The following is a 27,560-nucleotide window of genomic DNA, read 5'->3' as shown; positions in this document are numbered from 1 at the left end:
GTGAAGGATCATCACAGTCAGATGTTGCTTTCCTCAAAACACGTGTATGATAAGATGGTGGAAAAGGCTGGAAGATCAGCACCGATGACCTTGTGACATACAGTATGTTCACAAGACTGCCCAGCTTGTTCTTGCCTCTCGGATTCAGGTTGCCAAAGCAGCAGGTGGGGGTAAAAGTTAGTACAGATTCAAGGAAGGACCGATAGAACAAATTGACTCGTCGACCTTAAAATCCTTAAGCTGTCTTAAGAAAAAATGAACCCATTGAAACTGCTCACCATGACTGGAATTGCTTTCAGGTTTGCTGGGGTGCGCTGCTCGAGGGGTGGAGAGCTAAGACTATACTTTCAGGGATCATTTCTATAGTTTGTGACTTGAGAAATGCGTTTCGAAAGCTTTTGGTCTCGCCAACCACGAGGAGGATCCATAGTGTCTCCTCCTGAGCGTGAAACGGGTCGGGAGTGTTGCTTCAGGGCAGCTGTTGCCGACCATTGATGATCGTTCCTCTCTCTTCCTGGCTGAGGAAGAGGGAGACACATTCTGAGTGGGTGGCTCTCTTGTATTGGTGTAAAGGAAGAATTTTCACAAGTATCAAGTAAGTCATACTGGTGTCTTTTTTCAAATCGCCAAGGTCTTCTTTTCTTTAATGAAGACGGCAACGGTAATATGACGCTGCCCGTTTGTTTGATCAAAGCTGGTTATTTAAGGATGAACTGATAAGTGGTATTTTTTCATCGATCCTCAAGTTTAATGTGAATAATTTCTCATTGTTTCCATTTATTTTAGTACTGGCATGTTTTAGCTATAAACAAGGTTCTTTTTGAGGAGGGTTGTGAGAACGTATCTTGAGAGCCAAGGGGGTGCCGGCTGCAGCAGAGGTTAGAGAGAGAGAGTCTTTATTATCCCTTGGGGGGGGCAAGTTGCTTTACAGCAGTAGTGTTGGTGTTCAGATGGACAGAAGAAAAAAAACGACAGGAACAACAACAATAGACATCCATATTTGCGTAGAAGGTCAAGTGTTAAGTAACGATATGCCTACAGGTATGAATGAGAACTTAAATCTGTTGGTTTGGGAGTTGGGGAGTCGGTGTCTGCTTTCTGGTGGGAGTAACTGGAAAGTATTAAACAAGGGGGGTGAAGGATCATCACAGTCAGATGTTGCTTTCCTCAAAACACGTGTATGATAAGATGGTGGAAAAGGCTGGAAGATCAGCACCGATGACCTTGTGACATACAGTATGTTCACAAGACTGCCCAGCTTGTTCTTGCCTCTCGGATTCAGGTTGCCAAAGCAGCAGGTGGGGGTAAAAGTTAGTACAGATTCAAGGAAGGACCGATAGAACAAATTGACTCGTCGACCTTAAAATACTTAAGCTGTCTTAAGGAAAAATGAACCCATTGAAACTGCTCACCATGACTGGAATTGCTTTCAGGTTTGCTGGGGTGCGCTGCTCGAGGAGTGGAGAGCTAAGACTATACTTTCAGGGATCATTTTTATAGTTTATGACTTGAGAAATGCGTTTCGAAAGCTTTTGGTCTCGCCAACCACGAGGAGGATCCATAGTGTCTCCTCCTGAGCGTGAAACGGGTCGGGAGTGTTGCTTCAGGGCAGCTGTTGCTGACCATTGATGATCGTTCCTCTCTCTTGCTGGCTGAGGAAGAGGGAGACACATTCTGAGTGGGTGGCTCTCTTGTACTGGTGTAAAGGAAGAATTTTCACAAGTATCAAGTAAGTCATACTGGTGTCTTTTTTCAAATCGCCAAGGTCTTCTTTTCTTTAATGAAGACGGCAACGGTAATATGACGCTGCCCGTTTGTTTGATCAAAGCTGGTTATTTAAGGATGAACTGATAAGTGGTATTTTTTCATCGATCCTCAAGTTTAATGTGAATAATTTCTCATTGTTTCCATTTATTTTAGTACTGGCATGTTTTAGCTATAAACAAGGTTCTTTTTGAGGAGGGTTGTGAGAACGTATCTTGAGAGCCAAGGGGGTGCCGGCTGCAGCAGAGGTTAGAGAGAGAGAGTCTTTATTATCCCTTGGGGGGGGGCAAGTTGCTTTACAGCAGCAGTGTTGGTGTTCAAATGGACAGAAGAAAAATAATTACAGGAACAACAACAATAGACATCCATATTTGCGTAGAAGGTCAAGTGTTAAGTAACGATATGCCTACAGGTATGAATGAGAACTTAAATCTGTTGGTTTGGGAGTTGGGGAGTCGGTGTCTGCTTTCTGATGGGAGTAAGTGGAAAGTATTAAACAAGGGGGGTGAAGGATCATCACAGTCAGATGTTGCTTTCCTCAAAACACGTGTATGATAAGATGGTGGAAAAGGCTGGAAGATCAGCACCGATGACCTTGTGACATACAGTATGTTCACAAGACTGCCCAGCTTGTTCTTGCCTCTCGGATTCAGGTTGCCAAAGCAGCAGGTGGGGGTAAAAGTTAGTACAGATTCAAGGAAGGACCGATAGAACAAATTGACTCGTCGACCTTAAAATACTTAAGCTGTCTTAAGAAAAAATGAACCCATTGAAACTGCTCACCATGACTGGAATTGCTTTCAGGTTTGCTGGGGTGCGCTGCTCGAGGAGTGGAGAGCTAAGACTATACTTTCAGGGATCATTTCTATAGTTTGTGACTTGAGAAATGCGTTTCGAAAGCTTTTGGTCTCGCCAACCACGAGGAGGATCCATAGTGTCTCCTCCTGAGCGTGAAACGGGTCGGGAGTGTTGCTTCAGGGCAGCTGTTGCCGACCATTGATGATCGTTCCTTTGGCTTGCTGGCTGAGGAAGAGAGAGACACATTCTGAGTGGGTGGCTCTCTTGTACTGGTGTAAAGGAAGAATTTTCACAAGTATCAAGTAAGTCATACTGGTGTCTTTTTTCAAATCGCCGAGGTCTTCTTTTCTTTAATGAAGATGGCAACGGTAATATGATGCTGCCCGTTTGTTTGATCAAAACTGGTTATTTAAGGATGAACTGATAAGTGGTATTTTTTCATCGATCCTCAAGTTTAATGTGAATAATTTCTCATTGTTTCCATTTATTTTAGTACTGGCATGTTTTAGCTATAAACAAGGTTCTTTTTGAGGAGGGTTGTGAGAACGTATCTTGAGAGCCAAGGGGATGCCGGCTGCAGCAGAGGTTAGAGAGAGACAGTCTTTATTATCCCTTGGGGGGGGCAAGTTGCTTTACAGCAGCAGTGTTGGTGTTCAGATGGACAGAAGAAAAAAAACGACAGGAACAACAACAATAGACATCCATATTTGCGTAGAAGGTCAAGTGTTAAGTAACGATATGCCTACAGGTATGAATGAGAACTTAAATCTGTTGGTTTGGGAGTTGGGGAGTCGGTGTCTGCTTTCTGGTGGGAGTAACTGGAAAGTATTAAACAAGGGGGGTGAAGGATCATCACAGTCAGATGTTGCTTTCCTCAAAACACGTGTATGATAAGATGGTGGAAAAGGCTGGAAGATCAGCACCGATGACCTTGTGACATACAGTATGTTCACAAGACTGCCCAGCTTGTTCTTGCCTCTCGGATTCAGGTTGCCAAAGCAGCAGGTGGGGGTAAAAGTTAGTACAGATTCAAGGAAGGACCGATAGAACAAATTGACTCGTCGACCTTAAAATACTTAAGCTGTCTTAAGGAAAAATGAACCCATTGAAACTGCTCACCATGACTGGAATTGCTTTCAGGTTTGCTGGGGTGCGCTGCTCGAGGAGTGGAGAGCTAAGACTATACTTTCAGGGATCATTTTTATAGTTTATGACTTGAGAAATGCGTTTCGAAAGCTTTTGGTCTCGCCAACCACGAGGAGGATCCATAGTGTCTCCTCCTGAGCGTGAAACGGGTCGGGAGTGTTGCTTCAGGGCAGCTGTTGCTGACCATTGATGATCGTTCCTCTCTCTTGCTGGCTGAGGAAGAGGGAGACACATTCTGAGTGGGTGGCTCTCTTGTACTGGTGTAAAGGAAGAATTTTCACAAGTATCAAGTAAGTCATACTGGTGTCTTTTTTCAAATCGCCGAGGTCTTCTTTTCTTTAATGAAGACGGCAACGGTAATATGACGCTGCCCGTTTGTTTGATCAAAGCTGGTTATTTAAGGATGAACTGATAAGTGGTATTTTTTCATCGATCCTCAAGTTTAATGTGAATAATTTCTCATTGTTTCCATTTATTTTAGTACTGGCATGTTTTAGCTATAAACAAGGTTCTTTTTGAGGAGGGTTGTGAGAACGTATCTTGAGAGCCAAGGGGGTGCCGGCTGCAGCAGAGGTTAGAGAGAGAGAGTCTCTATTATCCCTTGGGGGGGGCAAGTTGCTTTACAGCAGCAGTGTTGGTGTTCAGATGGACAGAAGAAAAAAAACGACAGGAACAACAACAATAGACATCCATATTTGCGTAGAAGGTCAAGTGTTAAGTAACGATATGCCTACAGGTATGAATGAGAACTTAAATCTGTTGGTTTGGGAGTTGGGGAGTCGGTGTCTGCTTTCTGGTGGGAGTAACTGGAAAGTATTAAACAAGGGGGGTGAAGGATCATCACAGTCAGATGTTGCTTTCCTCAAAACACGTGTATGATAAGATGGTGGAAAAGGCTGGAAGATCAGCACCGATGACCTTGTGACATACAGTATGTTCACAAGACTGCCCAGCTTGTTCTTGCCTCTCGGATTCAGGTTGCCAAAGCAGCAGGTGGGGGTAAAAGTTAGTACAGATTCAAGGAAGGACCGATAGAACAAATTGACTCGTCGACCTTAAAATACTTAAGCTGTCTTAAGAAAAAATGAACCCATTGAAACTGCTCACCATGACTGGAATTACTTTCAGGTTTGCTGGGGTGCGCTGCTCGAGGAGTGGAGAGCTAAGACTATACTTTCAGGGATCATTTCTATAGTTTGTGACTTGAGAAATGCGTTTCGAAAGCTTTTGGTCTCGCCAACCACGAGGAGGATCCATAGTGTCTCCTCCTGAGCGTGAAACGGGTCGGGAGTGTTGCTTCAGGGCAGCTGTTGCTGACCATTGATGATCGTTCCTCTCTCTTGCTGGCTGAGGAAGAGGGAGACACATTCTGAGTGGGTGGCTCTCTTGTACTGGTGTAAAGGAAGAATTTTCACAAGTATCAAGTAAGTCATACTGGTGTCTTTTTTCAAATCGCCGAGGTCTTCTTTTCTTTAATGAAGATGGCAACGGTAATATGATGCTGCCCGTTTGTTTGATCAAAACTGGTTATTTAAGGATGAACTGATAAGTGGTATTTTTTCATCGATCCTCAAGTTTAATGTGAATAATTTCTCATTGTTTCCATTTATTTTAGTACTGGCATGTTTTAGCTATAAACAAGGTTCTTTTTGAGGAGGGTTGTGAGAACGTATCTTGAGAGCCAAGGGGATGCCGGCTGCAGCAGAGGTTAGAGAGAGACAGTCTTTATTATCCCTTGGGGGCGGCAAGTTGCTTTACAGCAGCAGTGTTGGTGTTCAGATGGACAGAAGAAAAAAAACGACAGGAACAACAACAATAGACATCCATATTTGCGTAGAAGGTCAAGTGTTAAGTAACGATATGCCTACAGGTATGAATGAGAACTTAAATCTGTTGGTTTGGGAGTTGGGGAGTCGGTGTCTGCTTTCTGGTGGGAGTAACTGGAAAGTATTAAACAAGGGGGGTGAAGGATCATCACAGTCAGATGTTGCTTTCCTCAAAACACGTGTATGATAAGATGGTGGAAAAGGCTGGAAGATCAGCACCGATGACCTTGTGACATACAGTATGTTCACAAGACTGCCCAGCTTGTTCTTGCCTCTCGGATTCAGGTTGCCAAAGCAGCAGGTGGGGGTAAAAGTTAGTACAGATTCAAGGAAGGACCGATAGAACAAATTGACTCGTCGACCTTAAAATACTTAAGCTGTCTTAAGGAAAAATGAACCCATTGAAACTGCTCACCATGACTGGAATTGCTTTCAGGTTTGCTGGGGTGCGCTGCTCGAGGAGTGGAGAGCTAAGACTATACTTTCAGGGATCATTTTTATAGTTTATGACTTGAGAAATGCGTTTCGAAAGCTTTTGGTCTCGCCAACCACGAGGAGGATCCATAGTGTCTCCTCCTGAGCGTGAAACGGGTCGGGAGTGTTGCTTCAGGGCAGCTGTTGCTGACCATTGATGATCGTTCCTCTCTCTTGCTGGCTGAGGAAGAGGGAGACACATTCTGAGTGGGTGGCTCTCTTGTACTGGTGTAAAGGAAGAATTTTCACAAGTATCAAGTAAGTCATACTGGTGTCTTTTTTCAAATCGCCAAGGTCTTCTTTTCTTTAATGAAGACGGCAACGGTAATATGACGCTGCCCGTTTGTTTGATCAAAACTGGTTATTTAAGGATGAACTGATAAGTGGTATTTTTTCATCGATCCTCAAGTTTAATGTGAATAATTTCTCATTGTTTCCATTTATTTTAGTACTGGCATGTTTTAGCTATAAACAAGGTTCTTTTTGAGGAGGGTTGTGAGAACGTATCTTGAGAGCCAAGGGGGTGCCGGCTGCAGCAGAGGTTAGAGAGAGAGAGTCTTTATTATCCCTTGGGGGGGGGCAAGTTGCTTTACAGCAGCAGTGTTGGTGTTCAGATGGACAGAAAAAAAAATTACAGGAACAACAACAATAGACATCCATATTTGCGTAGAAGGTCAAGTGTTAAGTAACGATATGCCTACAGGTATGAATGAGAACTTAAATCTGTTGGTTTGGGAGTTGGGGAGTCGGTGTCTGCTTTCTGGTGGGAGTAACTGGAAAGTATTAAACAAGGGGGGTGAAGGATCATCACAGTCAGATGTTGCTTTCCTCAAAACACGTGTATGATAAGATGGTGGAAAAGGCTGGAAGATCAGCACCGATGACCTTGTGACATACAGTATGTTCACAAGACTGCCCAGCTTGTTCTTGCCTCTCGGATTCAGGTTGCCAAAGCAGCAGGTGGGGGTAAACGTTAGTACAGATTCAAGGAAGGACCGATAGAACAAATTGACTCGTCGACCTTAAAATACTTAAGCTGTCTTAAGAAAAAATGAACCCATTGAAACTGCTCACCATGACTGGAATTGCTTTCAGGTTTGCTGGGGTGCGCTGCTCGAGGGGTGGAGAGCTAAGACTATACTTTCAGGGATCATTTCTATAGTTTGTGACTTGAGAAATGCGTTTCGAAAGCTTTTGGTCTCGCCAACCACGAGGAGGATCCATAGTGTCTCCTCCTGAGCGTGAAACGGGTCGGGAGTGTTGCTTCAGGGCAGCTGTTGCTGACCATTGATGATCGTTCCTCTCTCTTGCTGGCTGAGGAAGAGGGAGACACATTCTGAGTGGGTGGCTCTCTTGTACTGGTGTAAAGGAAGAATTTTCACAAGTATCAAGTAAGTCATACTGGTGTCTTTTTTCAAATCGCCAAGGTCTTCTTTTCTTTAATGAAGACGGCAACGGTAATATGACGCTGCCCGTTTGTTTGATCAAAGCTGGTTATTTAAGGATGAACTGATAAGTGGTATTTTTTCATCGATCCTCAAGTTTAATGTGAATAATTTCTCATTGTTTCCATTTATTTTAGTACTGGCATGTTTTAGCTATAAACAAGGTTCTTTTTGAGGAGGGTTGTGAGAACGTATCTTGAGAGCCAAGGGGATGCCGGCTGCACCAGAGGTTAGAGAGAGACAGTCTTTATTATCCCTTGGGGGCGGCAAGTTGCTTTACAGCAGCAGTGTTGGTGTTCAGATGGACAGAAGAAAAAAAACGACAGGAACAACAACAATAGACATCCATATTTGCGTAGAAGGTCAAGTGTTAAGTAACGATATGCCTACAGGTATGAATGAGAACTTAAATCTGTTGGTTTGGGAGTTGGGGAGTCGGTGTCTGCTTTCTGGTGGGAGTAACTGGAAAGTATTAAACAAGGGGGGTGAAGGATCATCACAGTCAGATGTTGCTTTCCTCAAAACACGTGTATGATAAGATGGTGGAAAAGGCTGGAAGATCAGCACCGATGACCTTGTGACATACAGTATGTTCACAAGACTGCCCAGCTTGTTCTTGCCTCTCGGATTCAGGTTGACAAAGCAGCAGGTGGGGGTTAAAGTTAGTACAGATTCAAGGAAGGACCGATAGAACAAATTGACTCGTCGACCTTAAAATACTTAAGCTGTCTTAAGAAAAAATGAACCCATTGAAACTGCTCACCATGACTGGAATTGCTTTCAGGTTTGCTGGGGTGCGCTGCTCGAGGGGTGGAGAGCTAAGACTATACTTTCAGGGATCATTTCTATAGTTTGTGACTTGAGAAATGCGTTTCGAAAGCTTTTGGTCTCGCCAACCACGAGGAGGATCCATAGTGTCTCCTCCTGAGCGTGAAACGGGTCGGGAGTGTTGCTTCAGGGCAGCTGTTGCTGACCATTGATGGTCGTTCCTCTCTCTTGCTGGTTGAGGAAGAGGGAGACACATTCTGAGTGGGTGGCTCTCTTGTACTGGTGTAAAGGAAGAATTTTCACAAGTATCAAGTAAGTCATACTGGTGTCTTTTTTCAAATCGCCGAGGTCTTCTTTTCTTTAATGAAGACGGCAACGGTAATATGACGCTGCCCGTTTGTTTGATCAAAGCTGGTTATTTAAGGATGAACTGATAAGTGGTATTTTTTCATCGATCCTCAAGTTTAATGTGAATAATTTCTCATTGTTTCCATTTATTTTAGTACTGGCATGTTTTAGCTATAAACAAGGTTCTTTTTGAGGAGGGTTGTGAGAACGTATCTTGAGAGCCAAGGGGGTGCCGGCTGCAGCAGAGGTTAGAGAGAGAGAGTCTTTATTATCCCTTGGGGGGGGGCAAGTTGCTTTACAGCAGCAGTGTTGGTGTTCAGATGGACAGAAGAAAAAAAATTACAGGAACAACAACAATAGACATCCATATTTGCGTAGAAGGTCAAGTGTTAAGTAACGATATGCCTACAGGTATGAATGAGAACTTAAATCTGTTGGTTTGGGAGTTGGGGAGTCGGTGTCTGCTTTCTGGTGGGAGTAACTGGAAAGTATTAAACAAGGGGGGTGAAGGATCATCACAGTCAGATGTTGCTTTCCTCAAAACACGTGTATGATAAGATGGTGGAAAAGGCTGGAAGATCAGCACCGATGACCTTGTGACATACAGTATGTTCACAAGACTGCCCAGCTTGTTCTTGCCTCTCGGATTCAGGTTGCCAAAGCAGCAGGTGGGGGTAAAAGTTAGTACAGATTCAAGGAAGGACCGATAGAACAAATTGACTCGTCGACCTTAAAATACTTAAGCTGTCTTAAGGAAAAATGAACCCATTGAAACTGCTCACCATGACTGGAATTGCTTTCAGGTTTGCTGGGGTGCGCTGCTCGAGGAGTGGAGAGCTAAGACTATACTTTCAGGGATCATTTCTATAGTTTGTGACTTGAGAAATGCGTTTCGAAAGCTTTTGGTCTCGCCAACCACGAGGAGGATCCATAGTGTCTCCTCCTGAGCGTGAAACGGGTCGGGAGTGTTGCTTCAGGGCAGCTGTTGCTGACCATTGATGGTCGTTCCTCTCTCTTGCTGGCTGAGGAAGAGGGAGACACATTCTGAGTGGGTGGCTCTCTTGTACTGGTGTAAAGGAAGAATTTTCACAAGTATCAAGTAAGTCATACTGGTGTCTTTTTTCAAATCGCCAAGGTCTTCTTTTCTTTAATGAAGACGGCAACGGTAATATGACGCTGCCCGTTTGTTTGATCAAAGCTGGTTATTTAAGGATGAACTGATAAGTGGTATTTTTTCATCGATCCTCAAGTTTAATGTGAATAATTTCTCATTGTTTCCATTTATTTTAGTACTGGCATGTTTTAGCTATAAACAAGGTTCTTTTTGAGGAGGGTTGTGAGAACGTATCTTGAGAGCCAAGGGGGTGCCGGCTGCAGCAGAGGTTAGAGAGAGAGAGTCTTTATTATCCCTTGGGGGGGGGCAAGTTGCTTTACAGCAGCAGTGTTGGTGTTCAGATGGACAGAAAAAAAAATTACAGGAACAACAACAATAGACATCCATATTTGCGTAGAAGGTCAAGTGTTAAGTAACGATATGCCTACAGGTATGAATGAGAACTTAAATCTGTTGGTTTGGGAGTTGGGGAGTCGGTGTCTGCTTTCTGGTGGGAGTAACTGGAAAGTATTAAACAAGGGGGGTGAAGGATCATCACAGTCAGATGTTGCTTTCCTCAAAACACGTGTATGATAAGATGGTGGAAAAGGCTGGAAGATCAGCACCGATGACCTTGTGACATACAGTATGTTCACAAGACTGCCCAGCTTGTTCTTGCCTCTCGGATTCAGGTTGTCAAAGCAGCAGGTGGGGGTAAACGTTAGTACAGATTCAAGGAAGGACCGATAGAACAAATTGACTCGTCGACCTTAAAATACTTAAGCTGTCTTAAGAAAAAATGAACCCATTGAAACTGCTCACCATGACTGGAATTGCTTTCAGGTTTGCTGGGGTGCGCTGCTCGAGGGGTGGAGAGCTAAGACTATACTTTCAGGGATCATTTCTATAGTTTGTGACTTGAGAAATGCGTTTCGAAAGCTTTTGGTCTCGCCAACCACGAGGAGGATCCATAGTGTCTCCTCCTGAGCGTGAAACGGGTCGGGAGTGTTGCTTCAGGGCAGCTGTTGCTGACCATTGATGATCGTTCCTCTCTCTTGCTGGCTGAGGAAGAGGGAGACACATTCTGAGTGGGTGGCTCTCTTGTACTGGTGTAAAGGAAGAATTTTCACAAGTATCAAGTAAGTCATACTGGTGTCTTTTTTCAAATCGCCAAGGTCTTCTTTTCTTTAATGAAGATGGCAACGGTAATATAACGCTGCCCGTTTGTTTGATCAAAGCTGGTTATTTAAGGATGAACTGATAAGTGGTATTTTTTCATCAATCCTCAAGTTTAATGTGAATAATTTCTCATTGTTTCCATTTATTTTAGTACTGGCATGTTTTAGCTATAAACAAGGTTCTTTTTGAGGAGGGTTGTGAGAACGTATCTTGAGAGCCAAGGGGATGCCGGCTGCACCAGAGGTTAGAGAGAGACAGTCTTTATTATCCCTTGGGGGCGGCAAGTTGCTTTACAGCAGCAGTGTTGGTGTTCAGATGGACAGAAGAAAAAAAACGACAGGAACAACAACAATAGACATCCATATTTGCGTAGAAGGTCAAGTGTTAAGTAACGATATGCCTACAGGTATGAATGAGAACTTAAATCTGTTGGTTTGGGAGTTGGGGAGTCGGTGTCTGCTTTCTGGTGGGAGTAACTGGAAAGTATTAAACAAGGGGGGTGAAGGATCATCACAGTCAGATGTTGCTTTCCTCAAAACACGTGTATGATAAGATGGTGGAAAAGGCTGGAAGATCAGCACCGATGACCTTGTGACATACAGTATGTTCACAAGACTGCCCAGCTTGTTCTTGCCTCTCGGATTCAGGTTGCCAAAGCAGCAGGTGGGGGTAAAAGTTAGTACAGATTCAAGGAAGGACCGATAGAACAAATTGACTCGTCGACCTTAAAATACTTAAGCTGTCTTAAGAAAAAATGAACCCATTGAAACTGCTCACCATGACTGGAATTGCTTTCAGGTTTGCTGGGGTGCGCTGCTCGAGGGGTGGAGAGCTAAGACTATACTTTCAGGGATCATTTCTATAGTTTGTGACTTGAGAAATGCGTTTCGAAAGCTTTTGGTCTCGCCAACCACGAGGAGGATCCATAGTGTCTCCTCCTGAGCGTGAAACGGGTCGGGAGTGTTGCTTCAGGGCAGCTGTTGCTGACCATTGATGATCGTTCCTCTCTCTTGCTGGCTGAGGAAGAGGGAGACACATTCTGAGTGGGTGGCTCTCTTGTACTGGTGTAAAGGAAGAATTTTCACAAGTATCAAGTAAGTCATACTGGTGTCTTTTTTCAAATCGCCAAGGTCTTCTTTTCTTTAATGAAGATGGCAACGGTAATATAACGCTGCCCGTTTGTTTGATCAAAGCTGGTTATTTAAGGATGAACTGATAAGTGGTATTTTTTCATCAATCCTCAAGTTTAATGTGAATAATTTCTCATTGTTTCCATTTATTTTAGTACTGGCATGTTTTAGCTATAAACAAGGTTCTTTTTGAGGAGGGTTGTGAGAACGTATCTTGAGAGCCAAGGGGATGCCGGCTGCACCAGAGGTTAGAGAGAGACAGTCTTTATTATCCCTTGGGGGCGGCAAGTTGCTTTACAGCAGCAGTGTTGGTGTTCAGATGGACAGAAGAAAAAAAACGACAGGAACAACAACAATAGACATCCATATTTGCGTAGAAGGTCAAGTGTTAAGTAACGATATGCCTACAGGTATGAATGAGAACTTAAATCTGTTGGTTTGGGAGTTGGGGAGTCGGTGTCTGCTTTCTGGTGGGAGTAACTGGAAAGTATTAAACAAGGGGGGTGAAGGATCATCACAGTCAGATGTTGCTTTCCTCAAAACACGTGTATGATAAGATGGTGGAAAAGGCTGGAAGATCAGCACCGATGACCTTGTGACATACAGTATGTTCACAAGACTGCCCAGCTTGTTCTTGCCTCTCGGATTCAGGTTGCCAAAGCAGCAGGTGGGGGTAAAAGTTAGTACAGATTCAAGGAAGGACCGATAGAACAAATTGACTCGTCGACCTTAAAATACTTAAGCTGTCTTAAGAAAAAATGAACCCATTTGAACTGCTCACCATGACTGGAATTGCTTTCAGGTTTGCTGGGGTGCGCTGCTCGAGGGGTGGAGAGCTAAGACTATACTTTCAGGGATCATTTCTATAGTTTGTGACTTGAGAAATGCGTTTCGAAAGCTTTTGGTCTCGCCAACCACGAGGAGGATCCATAGTGTCTCCTCCTGAGCGTGAAACGGGTCGGGAGTGTTGCTTCAGGGCAGCTGTTGCTGACCATTGATGATCGTTCCTCTCTCTTGCTGGCTGAGGAAGAGGGAGACACATTCTGAGTGGGTGGCTCTCTTGTACTGGTGTAAAGGAAGAATTTTCACAAGTATCAAGTAAGTCATACTGGTGTCTTTTTTCAAATCGCCAAGGTCTTCTTTTCTTTAATGAAGATGGCAACGGTAATATAACGCTGCCCGTTTGTTTGATCAAAGCTGGTTATTTAAGGATGAACTGATAAGTGGTATTTTTTCATCAATCCTCAAGTTTAATGTGAATAATTTCTCATTGTTTCCATTTATTTTAGTACTGGCATGTTTTAGCTATAAACAAGGTTCTTTTTGAGGAGGGTTGTGAGAACGTATCTTGAGAGCCAAGGGGATGCCGGCTGCACCAGAGGTTAGAGAGAGACAGTCTTTATTATCCCTTGGGGGCGGCAAGTTGCTTTACAGCAGCAGTGTTGGTGTTCAGATGGACAGAAGAAAAAAAATTACAGGAACAACAACAATAGACATCCATATTTGCGTAGAAGGTCAAGTGTTAAGTAACGATATGCCTACAGGTATGAATGAGAACTTAAATCTGTTGGTTTGGGAGTTGGGGAGTCGGTGTCTGCTTTCTGATGGGAGTAACTGGAAAGTATTAAACAAGGGGGGTGAAGGATCATCACAGTCAGATGTTGCTTTCCTCAAAACACGTGTATGATAAGATGGTGGAAAAGGCTGGAAGATCAGCACCGATGACCTTGTGACATACAGTATGTTCACAAGACTGCCCAGCTTGTTCTTGCCTCTCGGATTCAGGTTGCCAAAGCAGCAGGTGGGGGTAAAAGTTAGTACAGATTCAAGGAAGGACCGATAGAACAAATTGACTCGTCGACCTTAAAATACTTAAGCTGTCTTAAGAAAAAATGAACCCATTGAAACTGCTCACCATGACTGGAATTGCTTTCAGGTTTGCTGGGGTGCGCTGCTCGAGGGGTGGAGAGCTAAGACTATACTTTCAGGGATCATTTCTATAGTTTGTGACTTGAGAAATGCGTTTCGAAAGCTTTTGGTCTCGCCAACCACGAGGAGGATCCATAGTGTCTCCTCCTGAGCCTGAAACGGGTCGGGAGTGTTGCTTCAGGGCAGCTGTTGCCGACCATTGATGATCGTTCCTCTCTCTTGCTGGCTGAGGAAGAGGGAGACACATTCTGAGTGGGTGGCTCTCTTGTACTGGTGTAAAGGAAGAATTTTCACAAGTATCAAGTAAGTCATACTGGTGTCTTTTTTCAAATCGCCAAGGTCTTCTTTTCTTTAATGAAGATGGCAACGGTAATATGATGCTGCCCGTTTGTTTGATCAAAACTGGTTATTTAAGGATGAACTGATAAGTGGTATTTTTTCATCAATCCTCAAGTTAAATGTGAATAATTTCTCATTGTTTCCATTTATTTTAGTACTGGCATGTTTTAGCTATAAACAAGGTTCTTTTTGAGGAAGGTTGTGAAAACGTATCTTGAGAGCCAAGGGGGTGCCGGCTGCAGCAGAGGTTAGAGAGAGAGAGTCTTTATTATCCCTTGGGGGGGGCAAGTTGCTTTACAGCAGTAGTGTTGGTGTTCAGATGGACAGAAGAAAAAAAACGACAGGAACAACAACAATAGACATCCATATTTGCGTAGAAGGTCAAGTGTTAAGTAACGATATGCCTACAGGTATGAATGAGAACTTAAATCTGTTGGTTTGGGAGTTGGGGAGTCGGTGTCTGCTTTCTGGTGGGAGTAACTGGAAAGTATTAAACAAGGGGGGTGAAGGATCATCACAGTCAGATGTTGCTTTCCTCAAAACACGTGTATGATAAGATGGTGGAAAAGGCTGGAAGATCAGCACCGATGACCTTGTGACATACAGTATGTTCACAAGACTGCCCAGCTTGTTCTTGCCTCTCGGATTCAGGTTGCCAAAGCAGCAGGTGGGGGTAAAAGTTAGTACAGATTCAAGGAAGGACCGATAGAACAAATTGACTCGTCGACCTTAAAATACTTAAGCTGTCTTAAGGAAAAATGAACCCATTGAAACTGCTCACCATGACTGGAATTGCTTTCAGGTTTGCTGGGGTGCGCTGCTCGAGGAGTGGAGAGCTAAGACTATACTTTCAGGGATCATTTCTATAGTTTGTGACTTGAGAAATGCGTTTCGAAAGCTTTTGGTCTCACCAACCACGAGGAGGATCCATAGTGTCTCCTCCTGAGCGTGAAACGGGTCGGGAGTGTTGCTTCAGGGCAGCTGTTGCCGACCATTGATGATCGTTCCTCTCTCTTGCTGGCTGAGGAAGAGGGAGACGCATTCTGAGTGGGTGGCTCTCTTGTATTGGTGTAAAGGAAGAATTTTCACAAGTATCAAGTAAGTCATACTGGTGTCTTTTTTCAAATCGCCAAGGTCTTCTTTTCTTTAATGAAGACGGCAACAGTAATATGACGCTGCCCGTTTGTTTGATCAAAACTGGTTATTTAAGGATGAACTGATAAGTGGTATTTTTTCATCGATCCTCAAGTTTAATGTGAATAATTTCTCATTGTTTCCATTTATTTTAGTACTGGCATGTTTTAGCTATAAACAAGGTTCTTTTTGAGGAGGGTTGTGAGAACGTCTGTTGAGAGCCAAGGGGGTGCCGGCTGCAGCAGAGGTTAGAGAGAGAGAGTCTTTATTATCCCTTGGGGGGGGCAAGTTGCTTTACAGCAGTAGTGTTGGTGTTCAGATGGACAGAAGAAAAAAAACGACAGGAACAACAACAATAGACATCCATATTTGCGTAGAAGGTCAAGTGTTAAGTAACGATATGCCTACAGGTATGAATGAGAACTTAAATCTGTTGGTTTGGGAGTTGGGGAGTCGGTGTCTGCTTTCTGGTGGGAGTAACTGGAAAGTATTAAACAAGGGGGGTGAAGGATCATCACAGTCAGATGTTGCTTTCCTCAAAACACGTGTATGATAAGATGGTGGAAAAGGCTGGAAGATCAGCACCGATGACCTTGTGACATACAGTATGTTCACAAGACTGCCCAGCTTGTTCTTGCCTCTCGGATTCAGGTTGACAAAGCAGCAGGTGGGGGTAAAAGTTAGTACAGATTCAAGGAAGGACCGATAGAACAAATTGACTCGTCGACCTTAAAATACTTAAGCTGTCTTAAGAAAAAATGAACCCATTGAAACTGCTCACCATGACTGGAATTGCTTTCAGGTTTGCTGGGGTGCGCTGCTCGAGGGGTGGAGAGCTAAGACTATACTTTCAGGGATCATTTCTATAGTTTGTGACTTGAGAAATGCGTTTCGAAAGCTTTTGGTCTCGCCAACCACGAGGAGGATCCATAGTGTCTCCTCCTGAGCGTGAAACGGGTCGGGAGTGTTGCTTCAGGGCAGCTGTTGCTGACCATTGATGGTCGTTCCTCTCTCTTGCTGGCTGAGGAAGAGGGAGACACATTCTGAGTGGGTGGCTCTCTTGTACTGGTGTAAAGGAAGAATTTTCACAAGTATCAAGTAAGTCATACTGGTGTCTTTTTTCAAATCGCCAAGGTCTTCTTTTCTTTAATGAAGACGGCAACGGTAATATGACGCTGCCCGTTTGTTTGATCAAAGCTGGTTATTTAAGGATGAACTGATAAGTGGTATTTTTTCATCGATCCTCAAGTTTAATGTGAATAATTTCTCATTGTTTCCATTTATTTTAGTACTGGCATGTTTTAGCTATAAACAAGGTTCTTTTTGAGGAGGGTTGTGAGAACGTATCTTGAGAGCCAAGGGGGTGCCGGCTGCAGCAGAGGTTAGAGAGAGAGAGTCTTTATTATCCCTTGGGGGGGGGCAAGTTGCTTTACAGCAGCAGTGTTGGTGTTCAGATGGACAGAAGAAAAAAAATTACAGGAACAACAACAATAGACATCCATATTTGCGTAGAAGGTCAAGTGTTAAGTAACGATATGCCTACAGGTATGAATGAGAACTTAAATCTGTTGGTTTGGGAGTTGGGGAGTCGGTGTCTGCTTTCTGATGGGAGTAACTGGAAAGTATTAAACAAGGGGGGTGAAGGATCATCACAGTCAGATGTTGCTTTCCTCAAAACACGTGTATGATAAGATGGTGGAAAAGGCTGGAAGATCAGCACCGATGACCTTGTGACATACAGTATGTTCACAAGACTGCCCAGCTTGTTCTTGCCTCTCGGATTCAGGTTGCCAAAGCAGCAGGTGGGGGTAAAAGTTAGTACAGATTCAAGGAAGGACCGATAGAACAAATTGACTCGTCGACCTTAAAATACTTAAGCTGTCTTAAGAAAAAATGAACCCATTGAAACTGCTCACCATGACTGGAATTGCTTTCAGGTTTGCTGGGGTGCGCTGCTCGAGGGGTGGAGAGCTAAGACTATACTTTCAGGGATCATTTCTATAGTTTGTGACTTGAGAAATGCGTTTCGAAAGCTTTTGGTCTCGCCAACCACGAGGAGGATCCATAGTGTCTCCTCCTGAGCGTGAAACGGGTCGGGAGTGTTGCTTCAGGGCAGCTGTTGCCGACCATTGATGATCGTTCCTCTCTCTTGCTGGCTGAGGAAGAGGGAGACACATTCTGAGTGGGTGGCTCTCTTGTACTGGTGTAAAGGAAGAATTTTCACAAGTATCAAGTAAGTCATACTGGTGTCTTTTTTCAAATTGCCAAGGTCTTCTTTTCTTTAATGAAGACGGCAACGGTAATATGACGCTGCCCGTTTGTTTGATCAAAGCTGGTTATTTAAGGATGAACTGATAAGTGGTATTTTTTCATCGATCCTCAAGTTTAATGTGAATAATTTCTCATTGTTTCCATTTATTTTAGTACTGGCATGTTTTAGCTATAAACAAGGTTCTTTTTGAGGAGGGTTGTGAGAACGTATCTTGAGAGCCAAGGGGGTGCCGGCTGCAGCAGAGGTTAGAGAGAGAGAGTCTTTATTATCCCTTGGGGGGGGGCAAGTTGCTTTACAGCAGCAGTGTTGGTGTTCAGATGGACAGAAGAAAAAAAATTACAGGAACAACAACAATAGACATCCATATTTGCGTAGAAGGTCAAGTGTTAAGTAACGATATGCCTACAGGTATGAATGAGAACTTAAATCTGTTGGTTTGGGAGTTAGGGAGTCGGTGTCTGCTTTCTGGTGGGAGTAACTGGAAAGTATTAAACAAGGGGGGTGAAGGATCATCACAGTCAGATGTTGCTTTCCTCAAAACACGTGTATGATAAGATGGTGGAAAAGGCTGGAAGATCAGCACCGATGACCTTGTGACATACAGTATGTTCACAAGACTGCCCAGCTTGTTCTTGCCTCTCGGATTCAGGTTGCCAAAGCAGCAGGTGGGGGTAAAAGTTAGTACAGATTCAAGGAAGGACCGATAGAACAAATTGACTCGTCGACCTTAAAATACTTAAGCTGTCTTAAGGAAAAATGAACCCATTGAAACTGCTCACCATGACTGGAATTGCTTTCAGGTTTGCTGGGGTGCGCTGCTCGAGGGGTGGAGAGCTAAGACTATACTTTCAGGGATCATTTCTATAGTTTGTGACTTGAGAAATGCGTTTCGAAAGCTTTTGGTCTTGCCAACCACGAGGAGGATCCATAGTGTCTCCTCCTGAGCGTGAAACGGGTCGGGAGTGTTGCTTCAGGGCAGCTGTTGCCGACCATTGATGATCGTTCCTCTCTCTTGCTGGCTGAGGAAGAGGGAGACACATTCTGAGTGGGTGGCTCTCTTGTATTGGTGTAAAGGAAGAATTTTCACAAGTATCAAGTAAGTCATACTGGTGTCTTTTTTCAAATCGCCAAGGTCTTCTTTTCTTTAATGAAGACGGCAACGGTAATATGACGCTGCCCGTTTGTTTGATCAAAACTGGTTATTTAAGGATGAACTGATAAGTGGTATTTTTTCATCGATCCTCAAGTTTAATGTGAATAATTTCTCATTGTTTCCATTTATTTTAGTACTGGCATGTTTTAGCTATAAACAAGGTTCTTTTTGAGGAGGGTTGTGAAAACGTATCTTGAGAGCCAAGGGGGTGCCGGCTGCAGCAGAGGTTAGAGAGAGAGAGTCTTTATTATCCCTTGGGGGGGGCAAGTTGCTTTACAGCAGTAGTGTTGGTGTTCAGATGGACAGAAGAAAAAAAACGACAGGAACAACAACAATAGACATCCATATTTGCGTAGAAGGTCAAGTGTTAAGTAACGATATGCCTACAGGTATGAATGAGAACTTAAATCTGTTGGTTTGGGAGTTGGGGAGTCGGTGTCTGCTTTCTGGTGGGAGTAACTGGAAAGTATTAAACAAGGGGGGTGAAGGATCATCACAGTCAGATGTTGCTTTCCTCAAAACACTTGTATGATAAGATGGTGGAAAAGGCTGGAAGATCAGCACCGATGACCTTGTGACATACAGTATGTTCACAAGACTGCCCAGCTTGTTCTTGCCTCTCGGATTCAGGTTGCCAAAGCAGCAGGTGGGGGTAAAAGTTAGTACAGATTCAAGGAAGGACCGATAGAACAAATTGACTCGTCGACCTTAAAATACTTAAGCTGTCTTAAGGAAAAATGAACCCATTGAAACTGCTCACCATGACTGGAATTGCTTTCAGGTTTGCTGGGGTGCGCTGCTCGAGGAGTGGAGAGCTAAGACTATACTTTCAGGGATCATTTCTATAGTTTGTGACTTGAGAAATGCGTTTCGAAAGCTTTTGGTCTCGCCAACCACGAGGAGGATCCATAGTGTCTCCTCCTGAGCGTGAAACGGGTCGGGAGTGTTGCTTCAGGGCAGCTGTTGCTGACCATTGATGATCGTTCCTCTCTCTTGCTGGCTGAGGAAGAGGGAGACACATTCTGAGTGGGTGGCTCTCTTGTACTGGTGTAAAGGAAGAATTTTCACAAGTATCAAGTAAGTCATACTGGTGTCTTTTTTCAAATCGCCAAGGTCTTCTTTTCTTTAATGAAGACGGCAACGGTAATATGACGCTGCCCGTTTGTTTGATCAAAGCTGGTTATTTAAGGATGAACTGATAAGTGGTATTTTTTCATCGATCCTCAAGTTTAATGCGAATAATTTCTCATTGTTTCCATTTATTTTAGTACTGGCATGTTTTAGCTATAAACAAGGTTCTTTTTGAGGAGGGTTGTGAGAACGTATCTTGAGAGCCAAGGGGGTGCCGGCTGCAGCAGAGGTTAGAGAGAGAGAGTCTTTATTATCCCTTGGGGGGGGCAAGTTGCTTTACAGCAGCAGTGTTGGTGTTCAGATGGACAGAAGAAAAAAAATTACAGGAACAACAACAATAGACATCCATATTTGCGTAGAAGGTCAAGTGTTAAGTAACGATATGCCTACAGGTATGAATGAGAACTTAAATCTGTTGGTTTGGGAGTTGGGGAGTCGGTGTCTGCTTTCTGGTGGGAGTAACTGGAAAGTATTAAACAAGGGGGGTGAAGGATCATCACAGTCAGATGTTGCTTTCCTCAAAACACGTGTATGATAAGATGGTGGAAAAGGCTGGAAGATCAGCACCGATGACCTTGTGACATACAGTATGTTCACAAGACTGCCCAGCTTGTTCTTGCCTCTCGGATTCAGGTTGCCAAAGCAGCAGGTGGGGGTAAAAGTTAGTACAGATTCAAGGAAGGACCGATAGAACAAATTGACTCGTCGACCTTAAAATACTTAAGCTGTCTTAAGAAAAAATGAACCCATTGAAACTGCTCACCATGACTGGAATTGCTTTCAGGTTTGCTGGGGTGCGCTGCTCGAGGGGTGGAGAGCTAAGACTATACTTTCAGGGATCATTTCTATAGTTTGTGACTTGAGAAATGCGTTTCGAAAGCTTTTGGTCTTGCCAACCACGAGGAGGATCCATAGTGTCTCCTCCTGAGCGTGAAACGGGTCGGGAGTGTTGCTTCAGGGCAGCTTTTCCCGACCATTGATGATCGTTCCTCTCTCTTGCTGGCTGAGGAAGAGGGAGACACATTCTGAGTGGGTGGCTCTCTTGTACTGGTGTAAAGGAAGAATTTTCACAAGTATCAAGTAAGTCATACTGGTGTCTTTTTTCAAATTGCCAAGGTCTTCTTTTCTTTAATGAAGATGGCAACGGTAATATAACGCTGCCCGTTTGTTTGATCAAAGCTGGTTATTTAAGGATGAACTGATAAGTGGTATTTTTTCATCAATCCTCAAGTTTAATGTGAATAATTTCTCATTGTTTCCATTTATTTTAGTACTGGCATGTTTTAGCTATAAACAAGGTTCTTTTTGAGGAAGGTTGTGAAAACGTATCTTGAGAGCCAAGGGGGTGCCGGCTGCAGCAGAGGTTAGAGAGAGAGAGTCTTTATTATCCCTTGGGGGGGGGCAAGTTGCTTTACAGCAGCAGTGTTGGTGTTCAGATGGACAGAAGAAAAAAAATTACAGGAACAACAACAATAGACATCCATATTTGCGTAGAAGGTCAAGTGTTAAGTAACGATATGCCTACAGGTATGAATGAGAACTTAAATCTGTTGGTTTGGGAGTTAGGGAGTCGGTGTCTGCTTTCTGGTGGGAGTAACTGGAAAGTATTAAACAAGGGGGGTGAAGGATCATCACAGTCAGATGTTGCTTTCCTCAAAACACGTGTATGATAAGATGGTGGAAAAGGCTGGAAGATCAGCACCGATGACCTTGTGACATACAGTATGTTCACAAGACTGCCCAGCTTGTTCTTGCCTCTCGGATTCAGGTTGCCAAAGCAGCAGGTGGGGGTAAAAGTTAGTACAGATTCAAGGAAGGACCGATAGAACAAATTGACTCGTCGACCTTAAAATACTTAAGCTGTCTTAAGGAAAAATGAACCCATTGAAACTGCTCACCATGACTGGAATTGCTTTCAGGTTTGCTGGGGTGCGCTGCTCGAGGAGTGGAGAGCTAAGACTATACTTTCAGGGATCATTTCTATAGTTTGTGACTTGAGAAATGCGTTTCGAAAGCTTTTGGTCTCGCCAACCACGAGGAGGATCCATAGTGTCTCCTCCTGAGCGTGAAACGGGTCGGGAGTGTTGCTTCAGAGCAGCTGTTGCCGACCATTGATGATCGTTCCTCTCTGTTTCTGGCTGAGGAAGAGGGAGACACATTCTGAGTGGGTGGCTCTCTTGTATTGGTGTAAAGGAAGAATTTTCACAAGTATCAAGTAAGTCATACTGGTGTCTTTTTTCAAATCGCCAAGGTCTTCTTTTCTTTAATGAAGACGGCAATGGTAATATGACGCTGCCCGTTTGTTTGATCAAAGCTGGTTATTTAAGGATGAACTGATAAGTGGTATTTTTTCATCAATCCTCAAGTTTAATGTGAATAATTTCTCATTGTTTCCATTTATTTTAGTACTGGCATGTTTTAGCTATAAACAAGGTTCTTTTTGAGGAGGGTTGTGAGAACGTATGTTGAGAGCCAAGGGGGTGCCGGCTGCAGCAGAGGTTAGAGAGAGAGTCTTTATTATCCCTTGGGGGGGGCAAGTTGCTTTACAGCAGCAGTGTTGGTGTTCAGATGGACAGAAGAAAAAAAACGACAGGAACAACAACAATAGACATCCATATTTGCGTAGAAGGTCGAGTGTTAAGTAACGATATGCCTACAGGTATGAATGAGAAATTAAATCTGTTGGTATGGGAGTTGGGGACAGAAGAAAAAAGAGGAAGAATTTTCACAAGTATCAGGTATGTCAAACTGGTATCTTTTTTCAAATTAAGATGTTCAGATCAAATTGGATCGGGTGTGTTGTTTCAGGGAAGCTGTTCCGACTATTGGGGGCTTTTTCTTTCTTTCTCAAGTAGAGAAGTAAGGAGTGTGTTTTTTTTACACATTTTAAACTATTTTCAATTAATTTATTTGCTAACCTATGTATTTTAAATCAGAATACTAGTTGTGGTATCATCAAAGTTATGCTCTTTCTTTTAGGGAAGAGCTTTAAACGCTGTTTCTTAAAGCACATTCACAAAATTAAATAAAAACCCTTCTATAAATGAAGATCTGAAGTCTTGATTTGGAAGTGGTGGAAGGTGATTCTCTAATATCATTGGGGATGGATTTCAAGAGCTTTGGGGCAAAGCAGGAAAAGACCCTGTCTCCCATAAATTGTAGATGGGTTTGGGGGGCAGATAGGAGACCAGAGTTAGAAGAGCGAAGGTTGTTAGGTGGGGAGTAGGACGATAGTAACTCAGGTAGATTCTGAGGTCCCAAACCGTGGAGAGCCTTTGGTAAGCACGAGGAGTTTAAAGTAGACGCAACCTGACAGGAAGCCAGTGCATGGACTCCAGTATAGTAGTATTGTAATCACTTGCACAGGATGAGGTCAGTATTCTGTCTGCTGAATTCTGAACATACTGTCATTTGTTCAGTGGGGATTTAGATACCACAGTGTGCAGGGCATAACAGTATTCAATTCAAGAGAAGATTAAAATATAGACCAATTTTTCAGCAACGATTAGTGACAACATAGGACGTAGTCTGGCAATACTTCTCAGTTGAAAGAGTGCTGTTTTTACAATATGTTGCATGTTGCAAATGTGGGTCAAACTTAATGCCTGGATCAAATATCACCCCCAAGTTCTTCAATTTAAATTGAAATTCTAGTACAGTGCCATCCATAGACAGGGTTACTGCATTGGGATCATCTTTAGCATAAATATGGTAATTTTGACTATGGGATCTCAATAGCTGATCAGGTGGGAACATGTTAGAACTGAGTAGGAGAACATCAGACTTAACGAGTCCGACTTCAGCACTGAACTCCCTAAGACGAAGTGTTGGCGAACAGTAAGGTAAGACTGGAATCATTTAAGAGGAGTGTCATAAACTGCAAGTAGTCTCAAGACAAGAAAGTTAGATGTCAGGGTTTACAGTCAAAAGCAGTACTGAGTTCGAGGAGTATAATGGTAAGCAGAGTGTGTTCCAGGCAAAGAAGGGAGAGTAGATTGTTCATGTCAGCGCCAGTGCGGGAGGATTTAGCAGCCTTGTGCCAGAAAACAGGCCATTAACTCCGCTAGGGGAGGTGGAAGAAAACAGTGTCCAGAGCTGTGATGGATGTACTTATTTCATTAGATGCAGGATCCCAATGTCCTGGCAATACTCATAGGATAAGCATCCCTTATCCAGTGAGTGAAGGTGGGTGCAAATAACTGACTATTAGATAAAATGTGATTATGAGGGACACCAAAAAGAGAGGTCTTGAGGGGCACATCTGAAGTCTTTGGAAGAGATTCAAATCTAGAATTCCAAGATGACTTCAGTGCCAAATAAGACCTGTACATGTGAAAGAGAGTAGCAGGGGCCTGCTTGCTCTTATCACGCTTAGGACTGATGTTTGGGAAAACTTTAACCAGTTTAACCTTAGAAAAGTGGAGGTGGTGACTTACTTTGAACTGTATTGAGCCATGCCTTGCACATATAGATGGAGAATGTATTCAGTACTGTATAGTTTCATATATTGCTTCAGAAAGTTCAAATCCTTAAATCTGATCCCATAGGAATTTCACAGTAGCTAATGTCGTGCAATCCAGAGACAGTATAGAATAATACATCTGGGAAATGACAGCCCTTTTTAAACTTCTTTAGGAGCTCGCAGATCAACCCAGATATATGAAAGACCTTGAAAACTGTGGCTTCCCTATTCTGTACTTTCAGTACCTTCTTTTTTTTCCTCTTTTCCCTTTGGCTATCTCTTCCACATCTCTGGTTTCCATTTTCTACTCCTTTCTTCCTGTCCTTATATTATTGTAGGACTTATACAGTTTGCTTAGGTACCAAGTCTGTTATGCCATGATTATTGTTCACATTTGTTTATTATTGTTTTTGGTACCATGTAATATTGTTTTTTTTTTCCTGAAAAACCAATAAACAAATTGAACATAAAAGGAAGGAAGAAAGAAAAAATAAATGTATTAAGTGAATGACAACAAGCAAACTGCAGCCTAGGAGTGGCAGCCAGATGTGCCTGTATTCCCCCTCAGCTGGAACTGGAAGTTTTGACATTGAGTACATTGTAGCTTTAATACAAACTTCCAAATCAAAAAACAAATTTTGGGCGTTTATAATGCTTATATTATATTTGTGCTAAAATGATTCACATCTTGAGTTTTTCAGAGCCATTAACTTGGCTTAAAAATTTGCATCCACAGTAATAGAACAAATGATATTTCTGGAGTTTGCAAGTCATCACAAACAATTTCTCGGTCTTCATGGGATGAGGTGGCATATTCAGTGGGCGTCCCCTGCTCTTGGAAAATCCCATTTCAGTGGTTAGCTCTGGAAATCTCCTATTATTTAAAGATTACGAGCACAGTTTTACACAATTCATCAAGCAATTGAAGTTTTCTTGAAAAGGGGGTGGCTCCTAGTAGGCTGATGGGTAGGTATTCTGATTTTTGTAAAACATGATCTCTTAAGAGAGTGGCACTGTGGTGCAGTGCAGAGACCCTTGGTTCAATTCTGGATCTGAGGTGCTCTCTGTGTGGAAAAGATATACTGGCAGGTTAATGGGCGCTGGAGCATGTAAGTCTGTGCGCTGTGATGGACGGGTGTCCCGTCCAGGGTGTGTCCTGTTTTGCGCCCAATGCTTGTCATATCTTAATGATGTAATTGAACACACCATCTGAACCAGTTGTTTCAGGATATGAGAAATCTGTAATCTGAAGGCCACCTATAAAACATCCTGGACTGGGACTCTGAGTTAATTGTGAAAAGGACAGTGGACAGTGTCGGAAGCTGATGTATTTCAAGCATTTTAATTTAAGAAGTTACATGCTAAAGTGGTGGTTGCAGAGGCCATAATATAATAAAATATGATAATATTATTATGAAACAATATTAAAAGAATAAACTAAATCTTTTCAGATTTTGTACTGGTTTATTCTAAAAAACCCATTATTACTGTATTATTTTGTCACTCGTCCAGAGTAAATTATTCATATGATTACAATTTACATTGTTTTCCACTAGATATTTCAAAGATATTTTTACAATACCTTTTAACACATGAATATAAACCTGCCATCCATTTCCCCAAAAGGAAAGAATAGAATCGAAGTGGATTCTTGTTTTTTGCAAAAATATTAGAAATTAAATACTAACAGGAATAAACAATGAAGCACAAACTAGAACATGATTCAGAAAAAGTTTACTAGTATAGCACAGCAAAGGCGTTCAGGTGCTGTTACCAATGCGAAATAAAGTACCCTTCCTGTCCTTCACTGACAGCCTAAAGGTTAACAGTGAAACACAAACTGAAGGACACACGTGGAGGCTACTTGGCAGTGCATTAACAAATCTGAGAGCAGGAGACAAAAGATTGTGGGAGAGTGGAACCAACAACTCATTCCAAAGCACTCTGATCCACCACTGAAATGCACTTCCACGTGGGTGAGCAGTCACTCTGGGCCTGCCGCCCCACTGCACTGCAGATCAAACAGGAGGCACTGTTTAACCAGTCGAGTTAAGGGAACGTTATGGGGGATAGATTGTACAAGCCCAGTGAACAGTGGAAAGGATGTCCTGTGGAGGGTGAGGAACATGGGGGTGTTCAAAGACATCGAGGTTCCAGTCAAGGGAGCAGGTAGCCTGGCCCGGTCCATTGTTAAAGAGAACTATTACCTCAGAGATCTGTGGAGAGAAGCAGAAAATCTGTCTGAACTCCATGCAGATCTCTATAGACCAGCAAAATCCTCCTAAGTAATAGCTATATCTATGATGTCCCTCTTGGATCCATGGTAGTGATGCAGCATCCAACTCAGATGGTGCCCAGCCCGGACGCCATCCGGATATGTGAGGAGGAGAGTAGGATAGTTTGGGCAGAACAGATGTATCTATCTGATGGGCCAACACAGAGACACATGATGGCATGTGCAGCAGCAGGCTATGATGTAAGGTGTGAGTAGGCTAGGCTGAAGTAATAGGTCTTCAGTCTGGATTTGAATACTGAGATTGACTCGGCATCCTGAACATGGGGTGGGAGACTGTTCCATAAGCTAGGGGCCCTGGAACTAAAGGCTTTACCGCCAACTGTGTTTTATTAATGCATGGAATATGAAGAAGACCTGCGTTCTGTGATCTAAGTGGGCGACTTGGATTGTATATATTATTAAATTCCATTAGATAGACAGGTGCCTGACCTCTGAGAGCATCATACAGTAAGTAAGTAGAAGGATTTTGAAGTCTGCCCTGTACCTGACAGGAAGCCAATGAAGAGAGCTAAGTATGGGGGTTATATGGTCGTACTTTCTGCTCCTAGTAACAATTCTAGCTGCTGCATTCTGAATTAGCATTTCTGAGATGTGTTCGTATACTGTATACTATTTTAGTTTTTTTGTGATTATCAGTATTTATTTGTCAAAAGACAATAAAGTTGTTAAAATCGTAAAAGCCTAAAGCATCAGATGGAAAGAATACCTTTTAGTTACTAATTGTCATTGTGAGTGCACAGGACCTACTCTTGCAATGCATAGTGCCAGGGAATTCACAAGACGGTATGCTACAGTGCTACACACAAAGAAGAACAGAAGTGTTTTTTTTTTAATAAAAAATGAGTATTGATGAACATGGCATTTGCCAAGAAC

At 43.0% G+C, this 27,560-nt stretch overlaps 20 non-coding genes across 20 annotated transcripts; all 20 read left to right on the top strand.

The window, feature by feature from the left end:
- Positions 1-335: 335 nt before the first annotated feature.
- LOC138239285 (small nucleolar RNA U3) lies at positions 336-549 on the top strand. Its single transcript, XR_011189758.1, has one exon. It is a non-coding gene; the product is annotated as a small nucleolar RNA U3 (small nucleolar RNA).
- A 920-nt stretch (positions 550-1,469) lies between these two features.
- LOC138239297 (small nucleolar RNA U3) lies at positions 1,470-1,683 on the top strand. Its single transcript, XR_011189769.1, has one exon. It is a non-coding gene; the product is annotated as a small nucleolar RNA U3 (small nucleolar RNA).
- Positions 1,684-2,604: 921 nt separating this feature from the next.
- Positions 2,605-2,818, top strand: LOC138239298 (small nucleolar RNA U3). The gene has a single exon (XR_011189770.1). It is a non-coding gene; the product is annotated as a small nucleolar RNA U3 (small nucleolar RNA).
- Positions 2,819-3,738: 920 nt separating this feature from the next.
- On the top strand, positions 3,739-3,952 carry LOC138239296 (small nucleolar RNA U3). Its single transcript, XR_011189768.1, has one exon. It is a non-coding gene; the product is annotated as a small nucleolar RNA U3 (small nucleolar RNA).
- Positions 3,953-4,872: 920 nt separating this feature from the next.
- Positions 4,873-5,086, top strand: LOC138239283 (small nucleolar RNA U3). The gene has a single exon (XR_011189756.1). It is a non-coding gene; the product is annotated as a small nucleolar RNA U3 (small nucleolar RNA).
- Positions 5,087-6,006: 920 nt separating this feature from the next.
- LOC138239295 (small nucleolar RNA U3) lies at positions 6,007-6,220 on the top strand. The gene has a single exon (XR_011189767.1). It is a non-coding gene; the product is annotated as a small nucleolar RNA U3 (small nucleolar RNA).
- Positions 6,221-7,139: 919 nt separating this feature from the next.
- LOC138239282 (small nucleolar RNA U3) lies at positions 7,140-7,353 on the top strand. Its single transcript, XR_011189755.1, has one exon. It is a non-coding gene; the product is annotated as a small nucleolar RNA U3 (small nucleolar RNA).
- Positions 7,354-8,273: 920 nt separating this feature from the next.
- On the top strand, positions 8,274-8,487 carry LOC138239292 (small nucleolar RNA U3). Its single transcript, XR_011189764.1, has one exon. It is a non-coding gene; the product is annotated as a small nucleolar RNA U3 (small nucleolar RNA).
- Positions 8,488-9,408: 921 nt separating this feature from the next.
- On the top strand, positions 9,409-9,622 carry LOC138239294 (small nucleolar RNA U3). Its single transcript, XR_011189766.1, has one exon. It is a non-coding gene; the product is annotated as a small nucleolar RNA U3 (small nucleolar RNA).
- A 919-nt stretch (positions 9,623-10,541) lies between these two features.
- LOC138239281 (small nucleolar RNA U3) lies at positions 10,542-10,755 on the top strand. The gene has a single exon (XR_011189754.1). It is a non-coding gene; the product is annotated as a small nucleolar RNA U3 (small nucleolar RNA).
- A 920-nt stretch (positions 10,756-11,675) lies between these two features.
- Positions 11,676-11,889, top strand: LOC138239280 (small nucleolar RNA U3). Its single transcript, XR_011189753.1, has one exon. It is a non-coding gene; the product is annotated as a small nucleolar RNA U3 (small nucleolar RNA).
- Positions 11,890-12,809: 920 nt separating this feature from the next.
- LOC138239279 (small nucleolar RNA U3) lies at positions 12,810-13,023 on the top strand. The gene has a single exon (XR_011189752.1). It is a non-coding gene; the product is annotated as a small nucleolar RNA U3 (small nucleolar RNA).
- Positions 13,024-13,943: 920 nt separating this feature from the next.
- Positions 13,944-14,157, top strand: LOC138239302 (small nucleolar RNA U3). The gene has a single exon (XR_011189774.1). It is a non-coding gene; the product is annotated as a small nucleolar RNA U3 (small nucleolar RNA).
- Positions 14,158-15,077: 920 nt separating this feature from the next.
- On the top strand, positions 15,078-15,291 carry LOC138239290 (small nucleolar RNA U3). The gene has a single exon (XR_011189762.1). It is a non-coding gene; the product is annotated as a small nucleolar RNA U3 (small nucleolar RNA).
- Positions 15,292-16,211: 920 nt separating this feature from the next.
- LOC138239293 (small nucleolar RNA U3) lies at positions 16,212-16,425 on the top strand. The gene has a single exon (XR_011189765.1). It is a non-coding gene; the product is annotated as a small nucleolar RNA U3 (small nucleolar RNA).
- A 921-nt stretch (positions 16,426-17,346) lies between these two features.
- LOC138239286 (small nucleolar RNA U3) lies at positions 17,347-17,560 on the top strand. Its single transcript, XR_011189759.1, has one exon. It is a non-coding gene; the product is annotated as a small nucleolar RNA U3 (small nucleolar RNA).
- A 921-nt stretch (positions 17,561-18,481) lies between these two features.
- LOC138239288 (small nucleolar RNA U3) lies at positions 18,482-18,695 on the top strand. The gene has a single exon (XR_011189761.1). It is a non-coding gene; the product is annotated as a small nucleolar RNA U3 (small nucleolar RNA).
- Positions 18,696-19,615: 920 nt separating this feature from the next.
- On the top strand, positions 19,616-19,829 carry LOC138239278 (small nucleolar RNA U3). Its single transcript, XR_011189751.1, has one exon. It is a non-coding gene; the product is annotated as a small nucleolar RNA U3 (small nucleolar RNA).
- A 920-nt stretch (positions 19,830-20,749) lies between these two features.
- On the top strand, positions 20,750-20,963 carry LOC138239277 (small nucleolar RNA U3). The gene has a single exon (XR_011189750.1). It is a non-coding gene; the product is annotated as a small nucleolar RNA U3 (small nucleolar RNA).
- A 921-nt stretch (positions 20,964-21,884) lies between these two features.
- On the top strand, positions 21,885-22,098 carry LOC138239287 (small nucleolar RNA U3). Its single transcript, XR_011189760.1, has one exon. It is a non-coding gene; the product is annotated as a small nucleolar RNA U3 (small nucleolar RNA).
- The last annotated feature ends 5,462 nt before the right edge of the window (positions 22,099-27,560 follow it).

Source organism: Lepisosteus oculatus, chromosome 5, assembly GCF_040954835.1.
Source record: "Lepisosteus oculatus isolate fLepOcu1 chromosome 5, fLepOcu1.hap2, whole genome shotgun sequence".
In the NCBI taxonomy this organism is placed as follows: Eukaryota; Metazoa; Chordata; class Actinopteri; order Semionotiformes; family Lepisosteidae; genus Lepisosteus; species Lepisosteus oculatus.
Note: the sequence above shows the minus strand (reverse complement) of the source record. Positions and strands in the feature narration are given on the sequence as shown.